Source organism: Neolamprologus brichardi, chromosome 14, assembly GCF_056152115.1.
Source record: "Neolamprologus brichardi isolate AB-2024 chromosome 14, ASM5615211v1, whole genome shotgun sequence".
Lineage (NCBI taxonomy): Eukaryota > Metazoa > Chordata > Actinopteri > Cichliformes > Cichlidae > Neolamprologus > Neolamprologus brichardi.
Genome location: NC_142117.1, coordinates 35,805,669 through 35,819,635, shown reverse-complemented (window position 1 = coordinate 35,819,635; position 13,967 = coordinate 35,805,669). Strand labels below are relative to the sequence as shown.

At 55.3% G+C, this 13,967-nt stretch overlaps 38 non-coding genes and 1 pseudogene across 38 annotated transcripts; all 39 read right to left on the bottom strand.

Annotated features, from left to right (window-relative positions):
* Positions 1-58: 58 nt before the first annotated feature.
* LOC148099416 (U5 spliceosomal RNA) lies at positions 59-171 on the bottom strand. Its single transcript, XR_015720347.1, has one exon. It is a non-coding gene; the product is annotated as a U5 spliceosomal RNA (small nuclear RNA).
* Positions 172-400: 229 nt separating this feature from the next.
* Positions 401-591, bottom strand: LOC148099415 (U2 spliceosomal RNA). Its single transcript, XR_015720124.1, has one exon. It is a non-coding gene; the product is annotated as a U2 spliceosomal RNA (small nuclear RNA).
* A 185-nt stretch (positions 592-776) lies between these two features.
* LOC148099414 (U5 spliceosomal RNA) lies at positions 777-889 on the bottom strand. The gene has a single exon (XR_015720479.1). It is a non-coding gene; the product is annotated as a U5 spliceosomal RNA (small nuclear RNA).
* Positions 890-1,129: 240 nt separating this feature from the next.
* LOC148099413 (U2 spliceosomal RNA) lies at positions 1,130-1,320 on the bottom strand. The gene has a single exon (XR_015720060.1). It is a non-coding gene; the product is annotated as a U2 spliceosomal RNA (small nuclear RNA).
* A 185-nt stretch (positions 1,321-1,505) lies between these two features.
* LOC148099412 (U5 spliceosomal RNA) lies at positions 1,506-1,618 on the bottom strand. Its single transcript, XR_015720346.1, has one exon. It is a non-coding gene; the product is annotated as a U5 spliceosomal RNA (small nuclear RNA).
* Positions 1,619-1,861: 243 nt separating this feature from the next.
* On the bottom strand, positions 1,862-2,052 carry LOC148099411 (U2 spliceosomal RNA). Its single transcript, XR_015720222.1, has one exon. It is a non-coding gene; the product is annotated as a U2 spliceosomal RNA (small nuclear RNA).
* A 194-nt stretch (positions 2,053-2,246) lies between these two features.
* LOC148099410 (U5 spliceosomal RNA) lies at positions 2,247-2,359 on the bottom strand. The gene has a single exon (XR_015720345.1). It is a non-coding gene; the product is annotated as a U5 spliceosomal RNA (small nuclear RNA).
* A 242-nt stretch (positions 2,360-2,601) lies between these two features.
* LOC148099409 (U2 spliceosomal RNA) lies at positions 2,602-2,792 on the bottom strand. The gene has a single exon (XR_015720178.1). It is a non-coding gene; the product is annotated as a U2 spliceosomal RNA (small nuclear RNA).
* A 185-nt stretch (positions 2,793-2,977) lies between these two features.
* Positions 2,978-3,090, bottom strand: LOC148099408 (U5 spliceosomal RNA). The gene has a single exon (XR_015720395.1). It is a non-coding gene; the product is annotated as a U5 spliceosomal RNA (small nuclear RNA).
* Positions 3,091-3,330: 240 nt separating this feature from the next.
* On the bottom strand, positions 3,331-3,521 carry LOC148099407 (U2 spliceosomal RNA). Its single transcript, XR_015720629.1, has one exon. It is a non-coding gene; the product is annotated as a U2 spliceosomal RNA (small nuclear RNA).
* Positions 3,522-3,706: 185 nt separating this feature from the next.
* Positions 3,707-3,819, bottom strand: LOC148099406 (U5 spliceosomal RNA). Its single transcript, XR_015720344.1, has one exon. It is a non-coding gene; the product is annotated as a U5 spliceosomal RNA (small nuclear RNA).
* Positions 3,820-4,062: 243 nt separating this feature from the next.
* On the bottom strand, positions 4,063-4,253 carry LOC148099405 (U2 spliceosomal RNA). Its single transcript, XR_015720111.1, has one exon. It is a non-coding gene; the product is annotated as a U2 spliceosomal RNA (small nuclear RNA).
* Positions 4,254-4,438: 185 nt separating this feature from the next.
* On the bottom strand, positions 4,439-4,551 carry LOC148099404 (U5 spliceosomal RNA). The gene has a single exon (XR_015720421.1). It is a non-coding gene; the product is annotated as a U5 spliceosomal RNA (small nuclear RNA).
* A 229-nt stretch (positions 4,552-4,780) lies between these two features.
* On the bottom strand, positions 4,781-4,971 carry LOC148099403 (U2 spliceosomal RNA). Its single transcript, XR_015720120.1, has one exon. It is a non-coding gene; the product is annotated as a U2 spliceosomal RNA (small nuclear RNA).
* A 185-nt stretch (positions 4,972-5,156) lies between these two features.
* Positions 5,157-5,269, bottom strand: LOC148099402 (U5 spliceosomal RNA). Its single transcript, XR_015720343.1, has one exon. It is a non-coding gene; the product is annotated as a U5 spliceosomal RNA (small nuclear RNA).
* Positions 5,270-5,498: 229 nt separating this feature from the next.
* On the bottom strand, positions 5,499-5,689 carry LOC148099401 (U2 spliceosomal RNA). The gene has a single exon (XR_015720605.1). It is a non-coding gene; the product is annotated as a U2 spliceosomal RNA (small nuclear RNA).
* Positions 5,690-5,881: 192 nt separating this feature from the next.
* Positions 5,882-5,994, bottom strand: LOC148099400 (U5 spliceosomal RNA). The gene has a single exon (XR_015720444.1). It is a non-coding gene; the product is annotated as a U5 spliceosomal RNA (small nuclear RNA).
* A 229-nt stretch (positions 5,995-6,223) lies between these two features.
* Positions 6,224-6,414, bottom strand: LOC148099399 (U2 spliceosomal RNA). Its single transcript, XR_015720666.1, has one exon. It is a non-coding gene; the product is annotated as a U2 spliceosomal RNA (small nuclear RNA).
* A 185-nt stretch (positions 6,415-6,599) lies between these two features.
* LOC148099398 (U5 spliceosomal RNA) lies at positions 6,600-6,712 on the bottom strand. Its single transcript, XR_015720457.1, has one exon. It is a non-coding gene; the product is annotated as a U5 spliceosomal RNA (small nuclear RNA).
* A 229-nt stretch (positions 6,713-6,941) lies between these two features.
* On the bottom strand, positions 6,942-7,132 carry LOC148099397 (U2 spliceosomal RNA). The gene has a single exon (XR_015720604.1). It is a non-coding gene; the product is annotated as a U2 spliceosomal RNA (small nuclear RNA).
* Positions 7,133-7,317: 185 nt separating this feature from the next.
* LOC148099396 (U5 spliceosomal RNA) lies at positions 7,318-7,430 on the bottom strand. The gene has a single exon (XR_015720342.1). It is a non-coding gene; the product is annotated as a U5 spliceosomal RNA (small nuclear RNA).
* Positions 7,431-7,673: 243 nt separating this feature from the next.
* Positions 7,674-7,864, bottom strand: LOC148099395 (U2 spliceosomal RNA). Its single transcript, XR_015720554.1, has one exon. It is a non-coding gene; the product is annotated as a U2 spliceosomal RNA (small nuclear RNA).
* Positions 7,865-8,056: 192 nt separating this feature from the next.
* On the bottom strand, positions 8,057-8,169 carry LOC148099394 (U5 spliceosomal RNA). The gene has a single exon (XR_015720443.1). It is a non-coding gene; the product is annotated as a U5 spliceosomal RNA (small nuclear RNA).
* Positions 8,170-8,412: 243 nt separating this feature from the next.
* On the bottom strand, positions 8,413-8,603 carry LOC148099393 (U2 spliceosomal RNA). The gene has a single exon (XR_015720655.1). It is a non-coding gene; the product is annotated as a U2 spliceosomal RNA (small nuclear RNA).
* A 185-nt stretch (positions 8,604-8,788) lies between these two features.
* LOC148099392 (U5 spliceosomal RNA) lies at positions 8,789-8,901 on the bottom strand. The gene has a single exon (XR_015720341.1). It is a non-coding gene; the product is annotated as a U5 spliceosomal RNA (small nuclear RNA).
* Positions 8,902-9,144: 243 nt separating this feature from the next.
* On the bottom strand, positions 9,145-9,335 carry LOC148099391 (U2 spliceosomal RNA). The gene has a single exon (XR_015720104.1). It is a non-coding gene; the product is annotated as a U2 spliceosomal RNA (small nuclear RNA).
* A 194-nt stretch (positions 9,336-9,529) lies between these two features.
* Positions 9,530-9,642, bottom strand: LOC148099390 (U5 spliceosomal RNA). Its single transcript, XR_015720340.1, has one exon. It is a non-coding gene; the product is annotated as a U5 spliceosomal RNA (small nuclear RNA).
* A 185-nt stretch (positions 9,643-9,827) lies between these two features.
* LOC148099389 (U2 spliceosomal RNA) lies at positions 9,828-10,001 on the bottom strand (annotated as a pseudogene).
* A 169-nt stretch (positions 10,002-10,170) lies between these two features.
* On the bottom strand, positions 10,171-10,283 carry LOC148099388 (U5 spliceosomal RNA). The gene has a single exon (XR_015720339.1). It is a non-coding gene; the product is annotated as a U5 spliceosomal RNA (small nuclear RNA).
* A 242-nt stretch (positions 10,284-10,525) lies between these two features.
* LOC148099387 (U2 spliceosomal RNA) lies at positions 10,526-10,716 on the bottom strand. Its single transcript, XR_015720177.1, has one exon. It is a non-coding gene; the product is annotated as a U2 spliceosomal RNA (small nuclear RNA).
* A 185-nt stretch (positions 10,717-10,901) lies between these two features.
* Positions 10,902-11,014, bottom strand: LOC148099386 (U5 spliceosomal RNA). The gene has a single exon (XR_015720338.1). It is a non-coding gene; the product is annotated as a U5 spliceosomal RNA (small nuclear RNA).
* Positions 11,015-11,243: 229 nt separating this feature from the next.
* On the bottom strand, positions 11,244-11,434 carry LOC148099385 (U2 spliceosomal RNA). The gene has a single exon (XR_015720117.1). It is a non-coding gene; the product is annotated as a U2 spliceosomal RNA (small nuclear RNA).
* A 185-nt stretch (positions 11,435-11,619) lies between these two features.
* On the bottom strand, positions 11,620-11,732 carry LOC148099384 (U5 spliceosomal RNA). Its single transcript, XR_015720478.1, has one exon. It is a non-coding gene; the product is annotated as a U5 spliceosomal RNA (small nuclear RNA).
* A 240-nt stretch (positions 11,733-11,972) lies between these two features.
* LOC148099383 (U2 spliceosomal RNA) lies at positions 11,973-12,163 on the bottom strand. The gene has a single exon (XR_015720059.1). It is a non-coding gene; the product is annotated as a U2 spliceosomal RNA (small nuclear RNA).
* A 185-nt stretch (positions 12,164-12,348) lies between these two features.
* LOC148099382 (U5 spliceosomal RNA) lies at positions 12,349-12,461 on the bottom strand. Its single transcript, XR_015720336.1, has one exon. It is a non-coding gene; the product is annotated as a U5 spliceosomal RNA (small nuclear RNA).
* A 243-nt stretch (positions 12,462-12,704) lies between these two features.
* On the bottom strand, positions 12,705-12,895 carry LOC148099381 (U2 spliceosomal RNA). Its single transcript, XR_015720221.1, has one exon. It is a non-coding gene; the product is annotated as a U2 spliceosomal RNA (small nuclear RNA).
* A 194-nt stretch (positions 12,896-13,089) lies between these two features.
* On the bottom strand, positions 13,090-13,202 carry LOC148099380 (U5 spliceosomal RNA). Its single transcript, XR_015720335.1, has one exon. It is a non-coding gene; the product is annotated as a U5 spliceosomal RNA (small nuclear RNA).
* A 242-nt stretch (positions 13,203-13,444) lies between these two features.
* On the bottom strand, positions 13,445-13,635 carry LOC148099379 (U2 spliceosomal RNA). Its single transcript, XR_015720176.1, has one exon. It is a non-coding gene; the product is annotated as a U2 spliceosomal RNA (small nuclear RNA).
* A 185-nt stretch (positions 13,636-13,820) lies between these two features.
* LOC148099378 (U5 spliceosomal RNA) lies at positions 13,821-13,933 on the bottom strand. Its single transcript, XR_015720394.1, has one exon. It is a non-coding gene; the product is annotated as a U5 spliceosomal RNA (small nuclear RNA).
* Positions 13,934-13,967: the final 34 nt, after the last annotated feature.

The following is a 13,967-nucleotide window of genomic DNA, read 5'->3' as shown; positions in this document are numbered from 1 at the left end:
GCCTGCGGAGCTCCCTGGAACTGCGCGCTTTCTTCTATTGAACAACGAGGAGAGGGCCCAGCCAGAAGGCAGACCCTGCCAAAAATAGGTGCAACTCCTTAGCCTCACTCTCCACGGAAGTCTTTAGTAAAAGGCGAAAGACTTGTACGTTTTGAAGAGAAGCCAGAGTGTGTGTTTCTTTGGCCTCGCAGGAAGCCGCAGTGACTCCTCGTCCCGGCTTCCGGCGTCACGGTAGGCCCTGTTTGCTTGGCTGAAGGGGCAGATCTTAGGCCCCGCCTTCTCTGCTCCAGAGTTCGACTGTGACTGGAGAGGAGCACGTTCGCGGCTTCAGGCTGCTTTCTGGCTCTTGGCTTGGCAGACCTTACTTTGTTTGGCTTTCTTGCTTTTGCACAAAGTCAGCAAAGGGGGCACCGTTCCCGGAGGCGCTGCCATACCGGGTCGATGCGTGGAGCGAACGGAGCGAGCCCCTTATTCGGCTCCCTGTTTTAAAAATGCGTTTAATACGTTGCCCCCGAATCGGGGGCGTATCAGATATTAAACTGATAAGAACAGATACTACACTTGATCTTAACCAAAAGGCCGAGAAGCGATGGCCTCCTGCAGGTTCCTGGCTGAGCCGCCTTCTCGGGACACTTCTCGCTTGTGACGGTGCGCTCTTTCACTTGGCTCACAGGGAGGGCTCCGCTTCAAATCTCCGCCCACCCACAGTAGCTCACAGGCCTGCGGAGCTCCCTGGAACTGCGCGCTTTCTTCTATTGAACAACGAGAAGGGGGCCCAGCCAGAAGGCAGACCCTGCCAAAAATAGATGCAACTCCTTAGCCTCACTCTCCACGGAAGTCTTTAGTAAAAGGCGAAAGACTTGTACGTTTTGAAGAGAAGCCAAAGTGTGTGTTTCTTTGGCCTCGCAGGAAGCCGCAGTGACTCCTCGTCCCGGCTTCCGGCGTCACGGTAGGCCCTGTTTGCTTGGCTGAAGGGGCAGATCTTAGGCCCCGCCTTCTCTGCTCCAGAGTTCGACTGTGACTGGAGAGGAGCACGTTCGCGGCTTCAGGCTGCTTTCTGGCTGCTTTCTGGCTCTTGGCTTGGCAGACCTTACTTTGTTTGGCTTTCTTGCTTTTGCACAAAGTCAGCAAAGGGGGCACCGTTCCCGGAGGCGCTGCAATACCGGGTCGATGCGTGGAGCGAACGGAGCGAGCCCCTTATTCGACTCCCTGTTCTAAAAATGCGTTTAATACGTTGCCCCCCAATCGGGGGCGTATCAGATATTAAACTGATAAGAACAGATACTACACTTGATCTTAGCCAAAAGGCCGAGAAGCGATGGCCTCCTGCAGGTTCCTGGCTGAGCCGCCTTCTCGGGACACTTCTCGCTTGTGACGGTGCGCTCTTTCACTTGGCTCACAGGGAGGGCTCCGCTTCAAATCTCCGCCCACCCACAGTAGGTCACAGGCCTGCGGAGCTCCCTGGAACTGCGCGCTTTCTTCTATTCAACAACGAGGAGGGGGCCCAGCCAGAAGGCAGACCCTGCCAAAAATAGGTGCAACTCCTTAGCCTCACTCTCCACGGAAGTCTTTAGTAAAAGGCGAAAGACTTGTACGTTTTGAAGAGAAGCCAGAGTGTGTGTTTCTTTGGCCTCGCAGGAAGCCGCAGTGACTCCTCGTCCCGGCTTCCGGCGTCACGGTAGGCCCTGTTTGCTTGGCTGAAGGGGCAGATCTTAGGCCCCGCCTTCTCTGCTCCAGAGTTCGACTGTGACTGGAGAGGGGTGACTGGAGAGGAGCACGTTCGCAGCTTCAGGCTGCTTTCTGGCTCTTGGCTTGCCAGACCTTACTTTGTTTGGCTTTCTTGCTTTTGCACAAAGTCAGCAAAGGAGGCACCGTTCCCGGAGGCGCTGCAATAACGGGTGGATGCGTGGACCGAACGGAGCGAGCCCCTTATTCGGCTCCCTGTTCTAAAAATGCGTTTAATACGTTGCCCCCGAATCGGGGGCGTATCAGATATTAAACTGATAAGAACAGACACTACACTTGACCTTAGCCAAAAGGCCGAGAAGCGATGGCCTCCTGCAGGTTCCTGGCTGAGCCGCCTTCTCGGGACACTTCTCGCTTGTGACGGTGCGCTCTATCACTTGGCTCACAGGGAGGGCTCTGCTTCAAATCTCCGCCCACCCACAGTAGCTCAGAGCCCTGCGGAGCTCTCTTGAACTGCGCGCTATCTTCTATTTCTTCTATTGAACAACGAGGAGAGGGCCCAGCCAGAAGGCAGACCCTGCCAAAAATAGGTGCAACTCCTTAGCCTCACTCTCCACGGAAGTCTTTAGTAAAAGGCGAAAGACTTGTACGTTTTGAAGAGAAGCCAGAGTGTGTGTTTCTTTGGCCTCGCAGGAAGCCGCAGTGACTCCTCGTCCCGGCTTCCGGCGTCACGGTAGGCCCTGTTTGCTTGGCTGAAGGGGCAGATCTTAGGCCGCGCCTTCTCTGCTCCAGAGTTCGACTGTGACCGGAGAGGGGTGACTGGAGAGGAGCACGTTCGCGGCTTCAGGCTGCTTTCTGGCTCTTGGCTTGCCAGACTTACTTTGTTTGGCTTTCTTGCTTTTGCACAAAGTCAGCAAAGGGGGCACCGTTCCCGGAGGCGCTGCAATAACGGGTGGATGCGTGGACCGAACGGAGCGAGCCCCTTATTCGGCTCCCTGTTCTAAAAATGCGTTTAATACGTTGCCCCCGAATCGGGGGCGTATCAGATATTAAACTGATAAGAACAGATACTACACTTGATCTTAGCCAAAAGGCCGAGAAGCGATGGCCTCCTGCAGGTTCCTGGCTGAGCCGCCTTCTCGGGACACTTCTCGCTTGTGACGGTGCGCTCTTTCACTTGGCTCACAGGGAGGGCTCCGCTTCAAATCTCCGCCCACCCACAGTAGCTCACAGGCCTGCGGAGCTCCCTGGAACTGCGCGCTTTCTTCTATTGAACAACGAGGAGGGGGCCCAGCCAGAAGGCAGACCCTGCCAAAAATAGATGCAACTCCTTAGCCTCACTCTCCACGGAAGTCTTTAGTAAAAGGCGAAAGACTTGTACGTTTTGAAGAGAAGCCAGAGTGTGTGTTTCTTTGGCCTCGCAGGAAGCCGCAGTGACTCCTCGTCCCGGCTTCCGGCGTCACGGTAGGCCCTGTTTGCTTGGCTGAAGGGGCAGATCTTAGGCCCCGCCTTCTCTGCTCCAGAGTTCGACTGTGACTGGAGAGGAGCACGTTCGCGGCTTCAGGCTGCTTTCTGGCTGCTTTCTGGCTCTTGGCTTGGCAGACCTTACTATGTTTGGCTTTCTTGCTTTTGCACAAAGTCAGCAAAGGGGGCACCGTTCCCGGAGGCGCTGCAATACCGGGTCGATGCGTGGAGCGAACGGAGCGAGCCCCTTATTCGACTCCCTGTTCTAAAAATGCGTTTAATACGTTGCCCCCGAATCGGGGGCGTATCAGATATTAAACTGATAAGAACAGATACTACACTTGATCTTAGCCAAAAGGCCGAGAAGCGATGGCCTCCTGCAGGTTCCTGGCTTAGCCGCCTTCTCGGGACACTTCTCGCTTGTGACGGTGCGCTCTTTCACTTGGCTCACAGGGAGGGCTCCGCTTCAAATCTCCGCCCACCCACAGTAGCTCACAGGCCTGCGGAGCTCCCTGGAACTGCGCGCTTTCTTCTATTGAACAACGAGGAGGGGGCCCAGCCAGAAGGCAGACCCTGCCAAAAATAGGTGCAACTCCTTAGCCTCACTCTCCACGGAAGTCTTTAGTAAAAGGCGAAAGACTTGTACGTTTTGAAGAGAAGCCAGAGTGTGTGTTTCTTTGGCCTCGCAGGAAGCCGCAGTGACTCCTTGTCCCGGCTTCCGGCGTCACGGTAGGCCCTGTTTGCTTGGCTGAAGGGGCAGATCTTAGGCCCCGCCTTCTCTGCTCCAGAGTTCGACTGTGACTGGAGAGGGGTGACTGGAGAGGAGCACGTTCGCGGCTTCAGGCTGCTTTCTGGCTCTTTGCTTGGCAGACCTTACTTTGTTTGGCTTTCTTGCTTTTGCACAAAGTCAGCAAAGGGGGCACTGTTCTCGGAGGCGCTGCAATACCGGGTCGATGCGTGGAGCGAACGGAGCGAGCCCCTTATTCGGCTCCCTGTTCTAAAAATGCGTTTAATACGTTGCCCCCGAATCGGGGGCATATCAGATATTAAACTGATAAGAACAGATACTACACTTGATCTTAGCCAAAAGGCCGAGAAGCGATGGCCTCCTGCAGGTTCCTGGCTGAGCCGCCTTCTCGGGACACTTCTCGCTTGTGACGGTGCGCTCTTTCACTTGGCTCACAGGGAGGGCTCCGCTTCTAATCTCCGCCCACCCACAGTAGCTCACAGGCCTGCGGAGCTCCCTGGAACTGCGCACTTTCTTCTATTGAACAACGAGGAGAGGGCCCAGCCAGAAGGCAGACTCTGCCAAAAATAGGTGCAACTCCTTAGCCTCACTCTCCACGGAAGTCTTTAGTAAAAGGCGAAAGACTTGTACGTTTTGAAGAGAAGCTAGAGTGTGTGTTTCTTTGGCCTCGCAGGAAGCCGCAGTGACTCTTCGTCCCGGCTTCCGGCGTCACGGTAGGCCCTGTTTGCTTGGCTGAAGGGGCAGATCTTAGGCCCCGCCTTCTCTGCTCCAGAGTTCGAGTGTGACTGGAGAGGAGCACGTTCGCAGCTTCAGGCTGCTTTCTGGCTCTTGGCTTGCCAGACCTTACTTTGTTTGGCTTTCTTGCTTTTGCACAAAGTCAGCAAAGGGGGCACCCTTCCCAGAGGCGCTGCAATACCGGGTCGATGCGTGGAGCGAACGGAGCGAGCCCCTTATTCGGCTCCCTGTTCTAAAAATGCGTTTAATACGTTGCCCCCAAATCGGGGGCATATCAGATATTAAACTGATAAGAACAGATACTACACTTGATCTTAGCCAAAAGGCCGAGAAGCGATGGCCTCCTGCAGGTTCCTGGCTGAGCCGCCTTCTCGGGACACTTCTCGCTTGTGACGGTGCGCTCTTTCACTTGGCTCACAGGGAGGGCTCCGCTTCAAATCTCCGCCCACCCACAGTAGGTCACAGGCCTGCGGAGCTCCCTGGAACTGCGCGCTTTCTTCTATTCAACAACGAGGAGGGGGCCCAGCCAGAAGGCAGACCCTGCCAAAAATAGGTGCAACTCCTTAGCCTCACTCTCCACGGAAGTCTTTAGTAAAAGGCGAAAGACTTGTACGTTTTGAAGAGAAGCCAGAGTGTGTGTTTCTTTGGCCTCGCAGGAAGCCGCAGTGACTCCTCGTCCCGGCTTCCGGCGTCACGGTAGGCCCTGTTTGCTTGGCTGAAGGGGCAGATCTTAGGCCCCGCCTTCTCTGCTCCAGAGTTCGAGTGTGACTGGAGAGGAGCACGTTCGCGGCTTCAGGCTGCTTTCTGGCTCTTGGCTTGGCAGACCTTACTTTGTTTGGCTTTCTTGCTTTTGCACAAAGTCAGCAAAGGGGGCACCGTTCCCGGAGGCGCTGCAATACCGGGTCGATGCGTGGAGCGAACGGAGCGAGCCCCTTATTCGGCTCCCTGTTCTAAAAATGCGTTTAATACGTTGCCCCCGAATCGGGGGCGTATCAGATATTAAACTGATAAGAACAGATACTACACTTGATCTTAGCCAAAAGGCCGAGAAGCGATGGCCTCCTGCAGGTTCCTGGCTGAGCCGCCTTCTCGGGACACTTCTTGCTTGTGACGGTGCGCTCTTTCACTTGGCTCACAGGGAGGGCTCCGCTTCAAATCTCCGCCCACCCACAGTAGCTCACAGGCCTGCGGAGCTCCCTGGAACTGCGCGCTTTCTTCTATTGAACAACGAGGAGAGGGCCCAGCCAGAAGGCAGAAGGCAGACCCTGCCAAAAATAGGTGCAACTCCTTAGCCTCACTCTCCACGGAAGTCTTTAGTAAAAGGCGAAAGACTTGTACGTTTTGAAGAGAAGCCAGAGTGTGTGTTTCTTTGGCCTCGCAGGAAGCCGCAGTGACTCCTCGTCCCGGCTTCCGGCGTCACGGTAGGCCCTGTTTGCTTGGCTGAAGGGGCAGATCTTAGGCCCCGCCTTCTCTGCTCCAGAGTTCGACTGTGACTGGAGAGGAGCACGTTCGCGGCTTCAGGCTGCTTTCTGGCTCTTGGCTTGGCAGACCTTACTTTGTTTGGCTTTCTTGCTTTTGCACAAAGTCAGCAAAGGGGGCACCGTTCCCGGAGGCGCTGCAATACCGGGTCGATGCGTGGAGCGAATGGAGCGAGCCCCTTATTCGGCTCCCTGTTCTAAAAATGCGTTTAATACGTTGCCCCCGAATCGGGGGCGTATCAGATATTAAACTGATAAGAACAGATGCTACACTTGATCTTAGCCAAAAGGCCGAGAAGCGATGGCCTCCTGCAGGTTCCTGGCTGAGCCGCCTTCTCGGGACACTTCTCGCTTGTGACGGTGCGCTCTTTCACTTGGCTCACAGGGAGGGCTCCGCTTCAAATCTCCGCCCACCCACAGTAGCTCACAGGCCTGCGGAGCTCCCTGGAACTGCGCGCTTTCTTCTATTGAACAACGAGGAGAGGGCCCAGCCAGAAGGCAGACCCAGCCAAAAATAGGTGCAACTCCTTAGCCTCACTCTCCACGGAAGTCTTTAGTAAAAGGCGAAAGACTTGTACGTTTTGAAGAGAAGCTAGAGTGTGTGTTTCTTTGGCCTCGCAGGAAGCCGCAGTGACTCCTCGTCCCGGCTTCCGGCGTCACGGTAGGCCCTGTTTGCTTGGCTGAAGGGGCAGATCTTAGGCCCCGCCTTCTCTGCTCCAGAGTTCGACTGTGACTGGAGAGGAGCACGTTCGCGGCTTCAGGCTGCTTTCTGGCTCTTGGCTTGGCAGACCTTACTTTGTTTGGCTTTCTTGCTTTTGCACAAAGTCAGCAAAGGGGGCACCGTTCCCGGAGGCGCTGCAATACCGGGTCGATGCGTGGAGCGAACGGAGCGAGCCCCTTATTCGGCTCCCTGTTCTAAAAATGCGTTTAATACGTTGCCCCCGAATCGGGGGCGTATCAGATATTAAACTGATAAGAACAGATACTACACTTGATCTTAGCCAAAAGGCCGAGAAGCGATGGCCTCCTGCAGGTTCCTGGCTGAGCCGCCTTCTCGGGACACTTCTCGCTTGTGACGGTGCGCTCTATCACTTGGCTCACAGGGAGGGCTCCGCTTCAAATCTCCGCCCACCCACAGTAGCTCACAGGCCTCCGGAGCTCCCTGGAACTGCGCGCTTTCTTCTATTGAACAACGAGGAGAGGGCCCAGCCAGAAGGCAGACCCTGCCAAAAATAGGTGCAACTCCTTAGCCTCACTCTCCACGGAAGTCTTTAGTAAAAGGCGAAAGACTTGTACGTTTTGAAGAGAAGCCAGAGTGTGTGTTTCTTTGGCCTCGCAGGAAGCCGCAGTGACTCCTCGTCCCGGCTTCCGGCGTCACGGTAGGCCCTGTTTGCTTGGCTGAAGGGGCAGATCTTAGGCCGCGCCTTCTCTGCTCCAGAGTTCGACTGTGACCGGAGAGGGGTGACTGGAGAGGAGCACGTTCGCGGCTTCAGGCTGCTTTCTGGCTCTTGGCTTGGCAGACCTTACTTTGTTTGGCTTTCTTGCTTTTGCACAAAGTCAGCAAAGGGGGCACCGTTCCCGGAGGCGCTGCAATACCGGGTCGATGCGTGGAGCGAACGGAGCGAGCCCCTTATTCGGCTCCCTGTTCTAAAAATGCGTTTAATACATTGCCCCCGAATCGGGGGCGTATCAGATATTAAACTGATAAGAACAGATACTACACTTGATCTTAGCCAAAAGGCCGAGAAGCGATGGCCTCCTGCAGGTTCCTGGCTGAGCCGCCTTCTCGGGACACTTCTCGCTTGTGACGGTGCGCTCTTTCACTTGGCTCACAGGGAGGGCTCCGCTTCAAATCTCCGCCCACCCACAGTAGCTCACAGGCCTTCGGAGCTCCCTGGAACTGCGCGCTTTCTTCTATTGAACAACGAGGAGAGGGCCCAGCCAGAAGGCAGAAGGCAGACCCTGCCAAAAATAGGTGCAACTCCTTAGCCTCACTCTCCACGGAAGTCTTTAGTAAAAGGCGAAAGACTTGTACGTTTTGAAGAGAAGCCAGAGTGTGTGTTTCTTTGGCCTCGCAGGAAGCCGCAGTGACTCCTCGTCCCGGCTTCCGGCGTCACGGTAGGCCCTGTTTGCTTGGCTGAAGGGGCAGATCTTAGGCCCCGCCTTCTCTGCTCCAGAGTTCGACTGTGACTGGAGAGGGGTGACTGGAGAGGAGCACGTTCGCAGCTTCAGGCTGCTTTCTGGCTCTTGGCTTGCCAGACCTTACTTTGTTTGGCTTTCTTGCTTTTGCACAAAGTCAGCAAAGGGGGCACCGTTCCCAGAGGCGCTGCAATACCGGGTCGATGCGTGGAGCGAACGGAGCGAGCCCCTTATTCGGCTCCCTGTTCTAAAAATGCGTTTAATACGTTGCCCCCGAATCGGGGGCATATCAGATATTAAACTGATAAGAACAGATACTACACTTGATCTTAGCCAAAAGGCCGAGAAGCGATGGCCTCCTGCAGGTTCCTGGCTGAGCCGCCTTCTCGGGACACTTCTCGCTTGTGACGGTGCGCTCTTTCACTTGGCTCACAGGGTGGGCTCCGCTTCAAATCTCCGCCCACCCACAGTAGCTCACAGGCCTGCGGAGCTCCCTGGAACTGCGCGCTTTCTTCTATTGAACAACGAGGAGAGGGCCCAGCCAGAAGGCAGACCCTGCCAAAAATAGGTGCAACTCCTTAGCCTCACTCTCCACGGAAGTCTTTAGTAAAAGGCGAAAGACTTGTACGTTTTGAAGAGAAGCCAGAGTGTGTGTTTCTTTGGCCTCGCAGGAAGCCGCAGTGACTCCTCGTCCCGGCTTCCGGCGTCACGGTAGGCCCTGTTTGCTTGGCTGAAGGGGCAGATCTTAGGCCCCGCCTTCTCTGCTCCAGAGTTCGACTGTGACTGGAGAGGGGTGACTGGAGAGGAGCACGTTCGCGGCTTCAGCCTGCTTTCTGGCTCTTGGCTTGGCAGACCTTACTTTGTTTGGCTTTCTTGCTTTTGCACAAAGTCAGCAAAGGGGGCACCGTTCCCGGAGGCGCTGCAATACCGGGTCGATGCGTGGAGCGAATGGAGCGAGCCCCTTATTCGGCTCCATGTTCTAAAAATGCGTTTAATACGTTGCCCCCGAATCGGGGGCGTATCAGATATTAAACTGATAAGAACAAATGCTACACTTGATCTTAGCCAAAAGGCCGAGAAGCGATGGCCTCCTGCAGGTTCCTGGCTGAGCCGCCTTCTCGGGACACTTCTCGCTTGTGACGGTGCGCTCTATCACTTGGCTCACAGGGAGGGCTCTGCTTCAAATCTCCGCCCACCCACAGTAGCTCAGAGCCCTGCGGAGCTCTCTTGAACTGCGCGCTATCTTCTATTTCTTCTTTTGAACAACGAGGAGAGGGCCCAGCCAGAAGGCAGACCCTGCCAAAAATAGGTGCAACTCCTTAGCCTCACTCTCCACGGAAGTCTTTAGTAAAAGGCGAAAGACTTGTACGTTTTGAAGAGAAGCCAGAGTGTGTGTTTCTTTGGCCTCGCAGGAAGCCGCAGTGACTCCTGGTCCCGGCTTCCGGCGTCACGGTAGGCCCTGTTTGCTTGGCTGAAGGGGCAGATCTTAGGCCCCGCCTTCTCTGCTCCAGAGTTCGACTGTGACTGGAGAGGAGCACGTTCGCGGCTTCAGGCTGCTTTCTGGCTCTTGGCTTGGCAGACCTTACTTTGTTTGGCTTTCTTGCTTTTGCACAAAGTGCGAGCCCCTTATTCGACTCCCTGTTCTAAAAATGCGTTTAATACGTTGCCCCCCAATCGGGGGCGTATCAGATATTAAACTGATAAGAACAGATACTACACTTGATCTTAGCCAAAAGGCCTCCTGCAGGTTCCTGGCTGAGCCGCCTTCTCGGGACACTTCTCGCTTGTGACGGTGCGCTCTTTCACTTGGCTCACAGGGAGGGCTCCGCTTCAAATCTCCGCCCACCCACAGTAGCTCACAGGCCTGCGGAGCTCCCTGGAACTGCGCACTTTCTTCTATTGAACAACGAGGAGAGGGCCCAGCCAGAAGGCAGACCCTGCCAAAAATAGGTGCAACTCCTTAGCCTCACTCTCCACGGAAGTCTTTAGTAAAAGGCGAAAGACTTGTACGTTTTGAAGAGAAGCCAGAGTGTGTGTTTCTTTGGCCTCGCAGGAAGCCGCAGTGACTCCTCGTCCCGGCTTCCGGCGTCACGGTAGGCCCTGTTTGCTTGGCTGAAGGGGCAGATCTTAGGCCGCGCCTTCTCTGCTCCAGAGTTCGACTGTGACCGGAGAGGGGTGACTGGAGAGGAGCACGTTCGCGGCTTCAGGCTGCTTTCTGGCTCTTGGCTTGCCAGACTTACTTTGTTTGGCTTTCTTGCTTTTGCACAAAGTCAGCAAAGGGGGCACCGTTCCCGGAGGCGCTGCAATAACGGGTGGATGCGTGGACCGAACGGAGCGAGCCCCTTATTCGGCTCCCTGTTCTAAAAATGCGTTTAATACGTTGCCCCCGAATCGGGGGCGTATCAGATATTAAACTGATAAGAACAGATACTACACTTGATCTTAGCCAAAAGGCCGAGAAGCGATGGCCTCCTGCAGGTTCCTGGCTGAGCCGCCTTCTCGGGACACTTCTCGCTTGTGACGGTGCGCTCTTTCACTTGGCTCACAGGGAGGGCTCCGCTTCAAATCTCCGCCCACCCACAGTAGCTCACAGGCCTGCGGAGCTCCCTGGAACTGCGCGCTTTCTTCTATTGAACAACGAGGAGAGGGCCCAGCCAGAAGGCAGACCCTGCCAAAAATAGGTGCAACTCCTTAGCCTCACTCTCCACGGAAGTCTTTAGTAAAAGGCGAAAGACTTGTACGTTTTGAAGAGAAGCCAGAGTGTGTGTTTCTTTGGCCTCGCAGGAAGCCGCAGTGACTCCTCGTCCCGGCTTCCGGCGTCACGGTAGGCCCTGTTTGCTTGGCTGAAGGGGCAGATCTTAGGCCCCGCCTTCTCTGCTCCAGAGTTCGACTGTGACTGGAGAGGAGCACGTTCGCGGCTTCAGGCTGCTTTCTGGCTCTTGGCTTGGCAGACCTTACTTTGTTTGGCTTTCTTGCTTTTGCACAAAGTCAGCAAAGGGGGCACCGTTCCCGGAGGCGCTGCCATACCGGGTCGATGCGTGGAGCGAACGGAGCGAGCCCCTTATTCGGCTCCCTGTTTTAAAAATGCGTTTAATACGTTGCCCCCGAATCGGGGGCATATCAGATATTAAACTGATAAGAACAGATACTACACTTGATCTTAACCAAAAGGCCGAGAAGCGATGGCCTCCTGCAGGTTCCTGGCTGAGCCGCCTTCTCGGGACACTTCTCGCTTGTGACGGTGCGCTCTTTCACTTGGCTCACAGGGAGGGCTCCGCTTCAAATCTCCGCCCACCCACAGTAGCTCACAGGCCTGCGGAGCTCCCTGGAACTGCGCGCTTTCTTCTATTGAACAACGAGAAGGGGGCCCAGCCAGAAGGCAGACCCTGCCAAAAATAGATGCAACTCCTTAGCCTCACTCTCCACGGAAGTCTTTAGTAAAAGGCGAAAGACTTGTACGTTTTGAAGAGAAGCCAAAGTGTGTGTTTCTTTGGCCTCGCAGGAAGCCGCAGTGACTCCTCGTCCCGGCTTCCGGCGTCACGGTAGGCCCTGTTTGCTTGGCTGAAGGGGCAGATCTTAGGCCCCGCCTTCTCTGCTCCAGAGTTCGACTGTGACTGGAGAGGAGCACGTTCGCGGCTTCAGGCTGCTTTCTGGCTGCTTTCTGGCTCTTGGCTTGGCAGACCTTACTTTGTTTGGCTTTCTTGCTTTTGCACAAAGTCAGCAAAGGGGGCACCGTTCCCGGAGGCGCTGCAATACCGGGTCGATGCGTGGAGCGAACGGAGCGAGCCCCTTATTCGACTCCCTGTTCTAAAAATGCGTTTAATACGTTGCCCCCCAATCGGGGGCGTATCAGATATTAAACTGATAAGAACAGATACTACACTTGATCTTAGCCAAAAGGCCGAGAAGCGATGGCCTCCTGCAGGTTCCTGGCTGAGCCGCCTTCTCGGGACACTTCTCGCTTGTGACGGTGCGCTCTTTCACTTGGCTCACAGGGAGGGCTCCGCTTCAAATCTCCGCCCACCCACAGTAGGTCACAGGCCTGCGGAGCTCCCTGGAACTGCGCGCTTTCTTCTATTCAACAACGAGGAGGGGGCCCAGCCAGAAGGCAGACCCTGCCAAAAATAGGTGCAACTCCTTAGCCTCACTCTCCACGGAAGTCTTTAGTAAAAGGCGAAAGACTTGTACGTTTTGAAGAGAAGCCAGAGTGTGTGTTTCTTTGGCCTCGCAGGAAGCCGCAGTGACTCCTCGTCCCGGCTTCCGGCGTCACGGTAGGCCCTGTTTGCTTGGCTGAAGGGGCAGATCTTAGGCCCCGCCTTCTCTGCTCCAGAGTTCGACTGTGACTGGAGAGGGGTGACTGGAGAGGAGCACGTTCGCAGCTTCAGGCTGCTTTCTGGCTCTTGGCTTGCCAGACCTTACTTTGTTTGGCTTTCTTGCTTTTGCACAAAGTCAGCAAAGGAGGCACCGTTCCCGGAGGCGCTGCAATAACGGGTGGATGCGTGGACCGAACGGAGCGAGCCCCTTATTCGGCTCCCTGTTCTAAAAATGCGTTTAATACGTTGCCCCCGAATCGGGGGCGTATCAGATATTAAACTGATAAGAACAGACACTACACTTGACCTTAGCCAAAAGGCCGAGAAGCGATGGCCTCCTGCAGGTTCCTGGCTGAGCCGCCTTCTCGGGACACTTCTCGCTTGTGACGGTGCGCTCTATCACTTGGCTCACAGGGAGGGCTCTGCTTCAAATCTCCGCCCACCCACAGTAGCTCAGAGCCCTGCGGAGCTCTCTTGAACTGCGCGCTATCTTCTATTTCTTCTATTGAACAACGAGGAGAGGGCCCAGCCAGAAGGCAGACCCTGCCAAAAATAGGTGCAACTCCTTAGCCTCACTCTCCACGGAAGTCTTTAGTAAAAGGCGAAAGACTTGTACGTTTTGAAGAGAAGCCAGAGTGTGTGTTTCTTTGGCCTCGCAGGAAGCCGCAGTGACTCCTCGTCCCGGCTTCCGGCGTCACGGTAGGCCCTGTTTGCTTGGCTGAAGGGGCAGATCTTAGGCCGCGCCTTCTCTGCTCCAGAGTTCGACTGTGACCGGAGAGGGGTGACTGGAGAGGAGCACGTTCGCGGCTTCAGGCTTCTTTCTGGCTCTTGGCTTGCCAGACTTACTTTGTTTGGCTTTCTTGCTTTTGCACAAAGTCAGCAAAGGGGGCACCGTTCCCGGAGGCGCTGCAATAACGGGTGGATGCGTGGACCGAACGGAGCGAGCCCCTTATTCGGCTCCCTGTTCTAAAAATGCGTTTAATACGTTGCCCCCGAATCGGGGGCGTATCAGATATTAAACTGATAAGAACAGATACTACACTTGATCTTAGCCAAAAGGCCGAGAAGCGATGGCCTCCTGCAGGTTCCTGGCTGAGCCGCCTTCTCGGGACACTTCTCGCTTGTGACGGTGCGCTCTTTCACTTGGCTCACAGGGAGGGCTCCGCTTCAAATCTCCGCCCACCCACAGTAGCTCACAGGCCTGCGGAGCTCCCTGGAACTGCGCGCTTTCTTCTATTGAACAACGAGGAGGGGGCCCAGCCAGAAGGCAGACCCTGCCAAAAATAGATGCAACTCCTTAGCCTCACTCTCCACGGAAGTCTTTAGTAAAAGGCGAAAGACTTGTACGTTTTGAAGAGAAGCCAGAGTGTGTGTTTCTTTGGCCTCGCAGGAAGCCGCAGTGAC